Source organism: Micrasema longulum, unplaced genomic scaffold (assembly GCF_059751315.1).
Source record: "Micrasema longulum isolate JH-2025_06_02 unplaced genomic scaffold, ASM5975131v1 h1tg000353l, whole genome shotgun sequence".
Taxonomy (NCBI): Eukaryota; Metazoa; Arthropoda; class Insecta; order Trichoptera; family Brachycentridae; genus Micrasema; species Micrasema longulum.
This window is the reverse complement of record NW_028277555.1, coordinates 261,616-274,428: the sequence shown is the minus strand read 5'-3', so window position 1 is coordinate 274,428 and position 12,813 is coordinate 261,616.

Sequence of the window (12,813 nt, the reverse complement as noted above, 5' to 3'; positions counted from 1 at the left end):
AAAAATTATCATTATTATTATTATATTATTTTACATAATGTTTATTTTGAAGAGCCATTATTAACATCAAAGGGTGCAATAAGAGTGTTTATTAAGTTAATAAAATCCTTTTATTTGATTACGGTATTTCAATTATTAGTTTTTTTGTCATAAAAAATAAACAATACAGATATTATATTATAAATATTTATCTTTTTTGCGTGATCCCATGTAAGTTGGATTCGTTCAGACTTCCATGGCAGGAACCATCTTCAGGGTAAACTGCACTTTGTCGAAAAAATATGTGTTCACGTACTAGTAATTTCAACCGTGTTGCAGTCGGCAGTAGGCACATTCCGTATCATTTTTGTAGTGTGCAGTGCCGGGAACCATGTTTATTTTAATTTCAGCCCGTCGACTTACATTTGCTTATGTTATTTGGATGTTTGTATTACAATGGCCTCTTTTATTATTCGTGCACTGTAATTTCTAGATTTATGCAAAATCTTCGGTTCGAAGGTAAGAAGATCTTCTGTGCCTACATAGTGATCCACTATTGCTAATTTTAAGTTTGGGTGTCCAAGTTTACACACGCTTTTTTGTTCGTCAATTATTTTCTTTGCTGCGCGTAGTGGTTGCCCAGTGTTAACTTTTTTACATAAAACGTCGCGTCATAAACGAGATTACCCAAAAAATATACGTATTGATAACAGAGACCGTAAAACTCTACGCATCTATATATTATATATTTTTATTGTTAAATTTACTTGAATAGATGTGCTGTTATCAAAATTTCATAACAATCTAATGACTAACAAATCACATGACAAAAACATTATTTTATTACATTTGCATGGTAATCATAAAATACGTTTTCTATAAAACAATGTGTTTTATATATAAATACGAAAAATGTTATGGATTACATTTTTACTTTAAAAGGCACACAAATTTAAAACTGGTGACATATTTGCAGTCCTGGTCTAAATGAAAATCAGTGGAAATTCAAATGTGGAGGACTTGTCGGCCGGCAGTGGGCGGGTTAAGTTATTTCCTCCAATTGGTTCTAGAATTTTCTGGACGCACTCAGTTCGTGAGAACTGGCAGGTGTTGTTCAAATTTTCAGCACGCGTGTTTTCAATTTGTTCCGAATCGATAGGTGCAAATATTTCGAAAACCCGAACTGTAGGCGCAAATGCTCTGAATAGTTCGAACAAATTCTTTTTATTACTTTGTCCGATCAGAATATTGGAGATAGAAAATTCCTCGATTTATAAAAAAAAAATATGTTAGTCAACGCATAACATTGATAAGCGTATTTGACATAAAATTAAAATTTTCCATATGAAAAGGTATGTAAAATGTCGAGTAAATATTATTTTTTAAGTAACATACTCAATTGTTAATTTTAATTACTTGTTTTACCTCAGCAAAGTATGCATAAATAATATAATATTAAAAACCTATGCCTACATACTTAGAAGACGGTTTTAAAATAATTATTTTTAATTTTATGAAACATTGCTAACAATTATAGTTCACGCCAACTTAGCCTAATCTGAGAACGAATATACAGTTTTGCTGTTTTTTTTTACTCATTAGATTTTTTAATTTCTTCAATTTCACACACATCTCTATTTTTTATTCGCTCGGAAACAGACTTCAAATTAACGTGACAAAAGTCAACTTATTTCTCTATTCATGATAATATTTCATTCGCTGAACGTTTAAAAAATATATAAATCTGAGTAACGAATGAATTGAGAAACTTTAACTCGGTCTAGTTTTCAAATAGTTGGAAAATGTTAAGGGGGCTAAGTAGCCGGTTTCCACGTAATTGGGTAGTTGTCAATTGCCTTTACAACTCTAAGCTTTTGAGTTGAATTGCATTCTTTGTACAATGCACATACAATATACTACATATAAAACGGCAGTAAAACAAAAATATCTGGTAGAAACCAGAGAGCAATGAACAAATGAGATGAAACCAGCAATCTGTAATTAACAAAACCAAAAAACAATAAAAATTGAATTTTTCGTAAAGAAAGACTGCAGAGACAACTCCATATTCTAGAAATCTCTATCTTAGAACAGGCTGAGCCAAGTAAGATATGGCCTGAAATCGCCTTTCATTTGAGATATTCAATTACTTAAAAGCATTTCACATATCTAAAAAAAAATCTGTAAACTTTTATACCCTCGGACCGACTATCGTGAAGCCACGAGTATCTCAAGTTGTTTTATATTTTAGTATTCTGTCGTTAATATTTGGAACGTAGCGTTTTTTCATATTTTGTTGCTTTCATTTTTCTTAAATACGTGTAATTATAATTGTTTTTTTACGGCCATACAAATAAGATGTTTTCATTATGTAATTATATTACACTAACGCAAAGATACAAAGGTAAATGTGCAAAAAATCATTTTCTAATGCTGGTAATTCAAAATTTACATGAAGCTTCTAAAACGTTTTCAGAGAAATTTCGAGATGAATTTTTTTCCTGCAAACTCCGAAATTGAACAAAAGCTCTTGTCGGAAACCACGTTGTATTCAGAACTTTTTATTACCTCCGTTGAAGCGTAGTGTTAACATTATTGCACCTAGCGAGGATTATGTATGCAGAGTGCGGAGTATCCTACATCATGAACTAGGAACATGCATTTATGATGCACTTGAGGGGGTTGCACTACACCGAGCTAAAGTAGCCCCCGACCTCTTCATATTATGAAAATTTGAGATGTATGCCTCACACATACAATTAACAGTAAAAAAATTCCGCAATGCGAACTCAACCCTCACCAATAATAATTAAAGATCATTTTATTAAGGAACATTTTCAGAAGGGAATATCGAAGTCTATGTTCCTCGCTGCTATTCTATTGGTTGGTTTGAGATAATACTTTGCATACTGTACAACGTATTTAAAGTGTTTCCTATTAGAACTTCAAAACAATTCAGTAGGATTTCGGAGTAATACAGTAGAATTTCAGAATAATTCAATAGAATTTCAGAATAATTCTGTAGAAATTCAGAATAATTCAGTGGAATTTTTCAATAATTTAGTAGAATTTCAGAATAATTGAATAGAATTTCACCCACATTTCTTTATGTTATATAAAACAGAAGGAATAGCCGGAGAAAATTTGATGTTCAAACAGGAAAAAGGGTCAATGTTTTGCAGTTTGTAAATAAATCAGTTTAATCAAACAAAAGATCTCACATATTATACATTAGTCTTGGTAAAGTCTCTATTGTGTAAAATCAGTACTATTTCAAAAAAATTTCAACATATTCAAAACTTCTTTCTATACATTTTTATTGCAACTCAAATCTTTTATCGATAGATACGTTTAAGTATATTAAAATAAACAAAAGTATTAATGGCACAGCGCTAGGTTTAAATATAAGAAAATTCCAATGATTTCCTTGATTTCAATGATTTTCAAGTTTACAATTTATTTCTAATCGAATATATACGCTAATATTACTAGCAGTAAAACACAATTAACATGTATTATATACTCACTACAGTAATAACAACGAGAATTCTGATGGCGTTAAATTGAACTGAAGTAAATTTAAGTCAAGAAACCAATATGGGTTATGTAAATATCGAGATTTTTTTTTCAATAAATAGCCACAAATTGGTAGCACAGTGTGGTTTTCATTGAATTTTTAGTGCGATAATATTATTCGAATGCGTAACCAAACCACTATTGTAAGGACTAAAATGATTATCCTATACGTAAAAGACAACAATTTTTATGATACAATATACTGTGATTCATTTACAGCATAACCGAAGCATGCTTTTAACTTTATTATAAGTGAAAATATGCAAAAAATAATTTATTTCATTGATTAACTTTGCTGATAAAATCAATAAAAATATTGAAAATTGTTCCAGCACGTTGCTCAAAACCATATAAACAAAAATTAAGGAATTGCCATATAAAAACAGAGCGAAGAATATTTTAGAGAAGGTAATATGGAAGTATAGTCATTAATAGGGCTTATGACCTGTTATTGGCTGGTTTAACAACTCTCTAGGGAGGGAAATCCAATCCTCGTCTACACGAATTTGTGCAATTCCCAAACATTATTAAAGGAATTATCAAACATTACCTATGTAAAGATTTTCACATTAATAATTTTAGTTTGTAAAATAAAGATAAATTATATTTTTCAAAAGAAAGGGCAATCAGCTCAACAGGCCGGGATGTTTAATTTCAGTTGTGGATAACGGCACAGGACACCCAGGCTTGAGAAAAATAGCATTATTATTTTTTGTGTTCTCACCGAAAATCGAACTCGGAACCCTCCGTGCGTGAGTCAAGTGTCTTAACCACTACACCATGGAGGCCGCGGAATGAATATGAGTAACAATCTAAATACTTTTAGGGAAAGAGGGGGTTAAAGTGGAAAAATGTTTCAAAGGTAGAAATAATAATAATAAAAAAACACTAATTTACACAGAAGCTCCCCCGTAGCCTCTTAAACAGTAGAAATCACTTTTAATACTAAACTTATGTACAAATTTTTAAAATGAAATGGTAACTAGAAGATACAGCTTTTTCTGTCTAATATTCTCACAGTAATCCATTTCTAAGGCTCGTAATTACATTGTTCAGTACGGGGTGGCTTGGAAAAGTCTAGAAAATTAAAGCCTGAACGTGACAGTCAATGGAGGAGTTGCCACATCCGGTATGCAGCTTTAATATGCCAAATGAAAACCGGAAATGGCTTATGCCGATAGTGAGCGTGGCGGGAATGCTGATAGATATGGAGGTCGTATATCCGGTTTCAGTGCAACCCATTTTAGAAACGGCGCCTAGAAATGGCGAAAATCCTAAAATGTAAGAATTCTTTCAAAGATTTTTCTTGAGATAATTCAATGGGTATTAAGGTGTTTATGGGGCAGATAAAATATACAAATTAACTTTTAATAAAGGTGATAATTTTAACACTGCGTAAATTGACATTCTACCCATGATTAAACATCAGCTTTCTATCCCTATTCACAACTAGTGGTGCATATGGCAGTTTTTTGTTTATCAAATGCAGTGAGTTGATTATTTTTTGAGAGACAAGGTTTTTTTGTAATATGAATGAAATATAAAAAATACAGTTTTAAAAAAAAAAATAAAAAACAAGTTTTTGTATTCTTATAATTTATCCAAATTCTGACCTTTCTCCCGACGCTCAAATCAGTAGAACGATAAGTTTATGCTTTTACCACATGAGACAAATTAAATGCATAAGCAAAAATTTGCCGGTTGATGCCGCCTGTCAATTAATAAATGCGTTTGTAGTGTCTAGAGTCGATTATTGTAATGGTATCTACGCAGGTCTACCAATGAAAAAAATGACTCGCCTACAGTCCGTATTAAATTCTGCAACGAGACTTATTTTCGGAATCTGTAAGTTCAGTCATATCACGCCACTACTTCGGGAATTACACTGGCTACGTTTTACACAGAGGGTGGAATACAAACTCTGTTAGGCTTATTTATAAATCACTGCACAACTCTGCTCCGGAATATCTAAGGGAACTATGCATTCCAGACGATCTAGCTGACACGTGTCTTACGCTTAGATCAGCTACGTCTTCGGCGAGAAAAAAAGTTACTATACCTCTACGCAAACAGCGCACTAAATTCAGTGAACGCGCATTTGCGGTCGCAGGCCATATGGCGTGGAATGCTTTCCCAGCAGAAGTGCGAGGCTGTGAGAGTAAGTGATATTTCGGAAAAAGCTTAAAACCCACCTGTTCTCGAAATCATTTGAATAAATTCGTAGCATGTGATAACAAAATAAATTGTTTTAATTTAATAACAAATCTAAAAGCTTCGATTAAATTGATTTATCTATCAAACCACTATGTACACGTAAAGTGCCCTTGAGGTATTATATTACGAAAATGGCGGTATATAAGTTATCCACAAAAAAAAAAAAAGAAGAGTTGCATATAACTCACTATTTGAAAATGGGAATCAAGTTGGGGAAGAGTAAGATTCGTACTTCCGAACTCTGATCCGTGAGTCAGAAAAACTGGTCATAAGACCACAACTCGATTCAATATACATACTTATATCGTCTTTAAAAACACTATTAAAGAAAACTTTATTTATATGTAAATACGTAATATAAAAAATGTATACACAATTGTAATGGAGAACATAAAAGACTATAGCATAACTATAAAATTACCAGACAACAACACAATCACATTAGAAAAGCAAGGACATTAAAAGATAACAAAATAATCTTTTTTTTAAAAAAATTTTTTTTTTTTTTTGCACCACAACAGGCCAGGAGGCCTAATACAGTGGTGAATTACATCACAGAGCACCCAGACTTGAGAAAAATCACATTTTAATTTTTGTGTTCTCACCGGGAATCGAACCCGGAGCCTTCCGTGCGTGAGTCAAGCGTCTTGTCAAGCGCCAGTGAACTTAGACATCTTAGATCTAAGTTGTTTAGAAAAAATGTAATAAGTTCATAATATTTCAGTATTCCTGAGGTTGATAAGAAAATTGAAAAAAATACCTTAAAAATTTGCACCTAAAACATAAATAAAAAAAAAAGTAAAAAGATTATTGCGATTAACAAGCGTTTTTGTTATATTTATCTTGTATCTGTAAGAAACAGAACATATTTTTAGGATTATATTTTGTTGTGATATATTTAATTAAAAAAGATGTTTGACTTGCTTAGATTCTTTGTTTTTAATATTTATTTATTTTTGCACCACAACAGGCCATGAGGCCAAATTACAGTGGTGAATTACGTCACAGAACACCCAGGCTTAAAAAAAATCAGATTTTTATTTTTGTGTTCTCAGCGGGAATCGAACCCGGAACCTTTCGTGGGTGAATCAAGCGTTTTGACCACTACACCACGGAGGCTGCCAGATATGTTCTTTTTTTAAAAAAGTTGGTGTTTCTTTAGTCCCTCCTTACTTTAATCTCCTGGGAATAGAATTCATTTGTATTACACTTTGTACGTATTATACTATGCTTTGTATTAAAGGGTTAAACCAGGTTGTGGTCCCGCAGTAGTATTGTAGACTCACGGACTCAAGGTTCGAGGTTTGAATCCCACTCTACCACAGCTCGATTTCCATTTTTCCAGCACAAGTTATATACGACTTTTAGGAAATGATCTCAAAATTTTAATATTTGAGTGAATAATAAGAACTCTTGTATTTCTCTTTAAAAAAAGAAGAAAAAAATAGAATATACAATAAATAATGTTTTCATATGTTACTAATACTAACAATTCGTATTTATAATATGTAATACCTCCTGAAGAAGGGTAATCATTTTTGCACTACAATATAACTGGAAAATATATTTTGGTTACTCAGCGGGAAGACTTAAAAAAGTACCCAATTTTCTACAAATCCCTGTCAAGGGTCAGTCATGGGTCTAAATTCTGTAATAATTTATAAGTCTATTTTCTAAATATGGTCGGCCGATATGCATAATATAACCAATGAAGAAAGAGAAAAATTGTAAATAAGCTAATAAAATGAATAATAACAAGAATGTTTTTAATTTGTCCAAATCTTTGTAGACTGGTTGGATTTTCTCCCTAGAGAGTTGTTTAGATATAAATATGAAGTATGGAAGTCTAGGCATTTACAGGGCTTAAGCCAATGACAGGTGAGAAGCCCTGTAAATGCCTTAACTACCGTATAACCTCCTCAAAAATGATTTTCCTCTCTGTTGCAAGAAATTTAGATCTAAATAAATCCTTAGAGAGGAAATCCAGCTTGTCTAAAAACATATGGATATACTTAATACATTGTTGATTAAACTTACTGGTATAATAATAAAGTCTTGGAATTTCGAAATCACTCCGCCCGTGACATCAATAGTCGTCGTGGCTGAGTTGTCCTAACTTTTAAAAGGAGAACGCCGTACGTATTAAAACGCGCTTAACATGGCTTTTCCGGAACTTTTAACATTTTGAATTAATCCATTTGTATTAAAACGTTTTTAAATTATTTTTTTTTATCCATTTTCGAGAAACTTCATTGCACAATTAAAAGCTCTAATTTTTACCGCATGAAAGACAAGATTTTTTAAATCCAATTTACCGTAGCACTGAACTTCCTCATTCGTCAGTAGGTGCTTATAACTAAGATCTTATTAAAATATATTTATATAATATATCTTAATATTATAACAACAAAAAAATATTATTAAAAATTATGAATACATATTACATGAAATATGTTATAGAAATTGTATACAAAATGGGAAATCATACAATACAATTTAAAGGAAACGATCCAGATTTAATAAATTATTTTTATTACAGTTAAAACCATATTTCTTTTTAAAGTAAAGCAATCTTCCGAGCAATTTATAATAATTTACAGAAGAAACTTCTTCATTTTTATTTTACCAAAATATACCGTGCCGTTTTTATGAGAGGATCGTTTGTAAAATGGCCAAAACGTGAAAAATGATTTTCCTATAAAAACGTGCCATATTATTTCAGTGGCTATTTTATACGTGTACTGGTTTGAAGTTAACTTCAGGCATCTAACCCAAGGTCCCAAGCCCAACCCTGATCCTAGAATTCAAACCCTGAAAAGCAAAAATTTACGAGCCTATTGTGAGGTGACTTAATCGGTTGGGATGTCAGGGGTCGTAGTAACGCAAGGGTGTGAAAAGTGTAAATAAAAATGCAGATTTATAATATTTAGTAACACAGTGGGACAGCCAAAACAAAACCTTCAATCTAAAATATGCTCTGAAATACTTAATCAGTACACCATATTAAATATTTGGGAATAATTGTTGATAAATATTTAAAATGGACAGAACACATAGAATATATAACACAAAAATAGGATGGGGAGGCACAAATAAATCGATATTAAAACCTCTTGAATCTACTCAAAAGTCAATCATCAAAATAATTTTTGAAAAGTCCCCTAGGTACCCCAGCGTCAAGTTATTTGAGATCTTAGATATAAGGCAATTATATATTTTTAGAATAATAATATTTGTGAAATCAAATTATTCTACCAAATCCCAAAAGAAACACTCCTACACTACCAGATGTCAAACTAGAGGATGGGTCATGGGGTCTATCACAAACTCTGAATTCGGACAAAGAAATTTCAGGTTTCTGGGCCCCAAAATATTCAATATGTTACCGAAAGATTGCAAAACCATGACCCGGATTCAATTTAATAAATATGTAAGGAAATTTGTTATTGGGTTTAGGTCGAGAAAAATCGGAAAATTTACTCAAAATACATTTTTAATAGTAAGTTAATATTGTATAACTGTATAGTCAATTAACAAGGAAGTAGTAATGTTATTGATTATTTTTTGCATAAAAATGTCTGCCTTCAAACAGGTTGTACCTAGTTAGGCAGACTAGACATGATCCAGAGAAATCTATTACCTAAGTGTGTATGTAGTAGATAAAGTGATTGTTATTTTTGTAAATAAACTATGATTATTTTTAAAATTATAATTATTACTTCATTCAAAATAATTTAATTTTGAAAACTGTAAAGATTTGGTGACGTAGAAAAATATGGTGGACCTGGCTTGGCCAGTTGCTGCGCATGCCTTAGGATTTGCCTCTTCTTTAAACCTGCGGGCTCACGCCGCCCTGGGAGGCCATCGATGACGATCTTTCGACTTTATTCGGTGGAACTAAGGGACGCGGGATTGATGTGGGAAGAGGCGAGAGTGCTGGATGGCGATAGGGTCTTCTGGAGGCACCTAGTGATGTCCACATACTCCACTTAGTAGCGGATGTGAAACAGAAGATGAAAACAATATGAGTTGTTGTTATGATAAAATGTGATGAAATATTGCATTAAGCAAGTAAGGTCGCAAAATATATGAAAATGGGTGAAATCCAGTCTTTTGTCTACAAACATTTGGGCAAACTCAAATATGGTTAAACTTATTGTTTTTTTCTGTACCAGAGGCAAGGAGTGGTGAATAATAGCAATTATTACCTATTTTTCAAATTAAAACTAGAGAAAATGTGAATCATTTGATTCTTTATGTATAAAATGGTGTAGATAATTATGAAATGACGGACAATTAAATCAGAAAAAGTTTAATGTTTAGAACGAGTGAGTTCGTTAAGTTTCATGGACAAACGCGAAAATTGGACAGTAAATCTCGAAGAATCGATCGTCTAACTCAATATTATATTTTATGAATAAAGTTTCAACTATGGGTCATGGCTGTAAATTATCAAAAAAAATACAATTAATAAAAGCAATATATTTTTTTTTCCTGTTTTTTATCGAATAAAAAAAACTTAAGTTGTGTTCTTTCGGGTGTAAAGTGCTAAAAGACAGTTATGGGAATACACAAAAGCCATTGAAAAATGACGTACATTTTGTCTTTACAGAAATGAAGGACAGTAATGACAGATAAAGTTTAATGTTTAGAACGAGTTACTTCGTTAAGTTTTATGGACAAACGCGAGAATTGGACAGCGAGTCTCGAAGAATTCATACTAAACTAGGAATGTTGAAAGCCTTTACCAAATGGGGCAATATTTCGATACCCATAACACGATATCAAAATGGCCGTTATATACGAGAGCTTTTAAAGCTTACAAGATGTCGTTTAATTTTTATTGATGGCAAAGCAAACAATAGAAGAACAATAAGGGGTGAAAAATAGTTTCTACGTGTAGTACATAAGAAAGAGTTATGCCTGGAGCTATACAAAATGAAGCGATAAAGTTTATTTCATTTTAAAGCTTTCGTTGCGAGAAGAGAATTATTGTTTTATGGCTTGGAAATAATTGGAACTCCTATAAGTACTCTTAACCAAATATTATGCAAATAACTAACTTAAATACTCGGTGAATTGTTGCAAATAATTTGATGAACTCTGAGAAATAATCGAAGCTATAATTTTAAACCCATTATTTATTTTTTTAAATTATACATTTATGTAACGTTGCTTTGACTATCTAACTAGGGTTATGTACTCCGTCCTAAGCCAGTCAAATATATACATATATTTGAAAGAAACAATAATCAATACATAGATCATAAATGTAAGTGAAAAACATAGTAAAAACTGTATTAAAAACAAAGTGAAGAATGTAGTAAAAAATAAAGTAAAAACGTATTTAAAAACCCAGTCAAATACAAAGAAAAAAGAGATCACATAGTAAGAGACATAATAAAAGACAAATTAAAAAAACATATTTAAAAACCTAATAAAAAAAACATAGAAAAAATGTGTAAAAACGACTGATTTATGATACTATTATTGTTTGAATTGCATTTTAAGATATGAAAAATACATCGTTTTACAAAAGAGGAGAAAAATGTAAAATTACCTTTAAAAAAGGGGGGAAATTAAAAGTCTGTCCACACACTCAAAATAAAGTACAAATACTCAGAGCGTGTTATTTAAAAGCAACAAATAAATCTATAAACAAATAAAATAAATAAAAACAACTTTGTTTTTAACAACTAATTTTATTATTTTAACTAACTATTAGTTACGTTAACCTTGACGAAGAAGCTTGTTTGCTTTAAAACCGTTCGGTGTAAAAAAATAGTGGTTATAAACAAAGTTGTTTTATATATTTTATTATAATGAATAACCACAAAGAAGGTGCTTCAAATATAAAACTTATAAATCGATAAACATTCGTTGATCGAGGCAAAAATATGTGTTTTGTATAAGAGAAACATACAATTTAATAGGTGGATCTTTGTTATATATTTAAAAAAAAAAAAAAACTTTAGATTAGAATTAAATGTTAACAACTGAAGAAAAGCAACGTTAAAATTTGATACTTTATCTAAGCGTTTACTGCCACCATAAACAAGAATGCAGCTATTTGTATGTCGTATTTTGTGATACAACGCTTATTAGAATTTATGAACTTTATGCAAATGATTAAAAACTGTAAGTGCATATTGTAAAATTATCTCGTAGGTAAGACAAACTAAAGAGTAATTTAAAACAGCAAGATCAACATAATTTGTTTGTCTGGTGGATTCTGGTTATGCATTTATGTAAAACGTTGGCTCTCTTAAAAAAACGCTTGTAAGTTTGTCAGAAATTCAATAAAACATTAAACTAATCTAGAGAGGGAAGGAAGTCGACTCAGGCAGAGACTAACTCAGAGCTAGGATGTAATTTAGGCCCTATAATTCTGCCTCTACTTGGAAATCGGAGGGTTGGCGTTGTAATGAATGTAAAATGTTCTCTTTGCACGGATACCCAGCTTTGAGAAAATCAAATGAAATTATTTGAGAAACGCACGGCTTCTATAGTGATAAATTAAAATTAATAAAATAAGAGAAAGTAAGTCGTTGAGCTTAATCGCGAAGAAACAAAAATTTTATTTTCTTATTTAAAGCTCTAATTTAGAGAACTTCAAAGTAGCATGATAATATAAGGACAAATTTATTTTTCAAAAATATTTTGAGTGTGTCCAAACTTTTGTAGGCAAGGACTGGTTTCAACTCCCTGGGGAGCTATTATACATATCTGGTGGCTTCCAAAAGGAATTTAAAAGTTTTGTAATCATATCGGCTAATCGATTCTGTCCAATCAATTCAATCCCAGTCAGTTATGAATTCACTTCCCTTTTTTTTATAATCCGATGAATTACATATTGAAATTTTCTAAATTACCTTCTTTAGACACAAATATATTTAGGCTACCAGAATTCAGAGAGCTCCCTCGGGCAGTTTTCTTATTTGACAATGAGCATTTTTTTCCTCGTATATGGCCACCGCCAAGGAGACTTAAGACCTTATATGCAATGTACGGTATGTGGTCGGCAAGGTGTCCTTGTCTCATTTT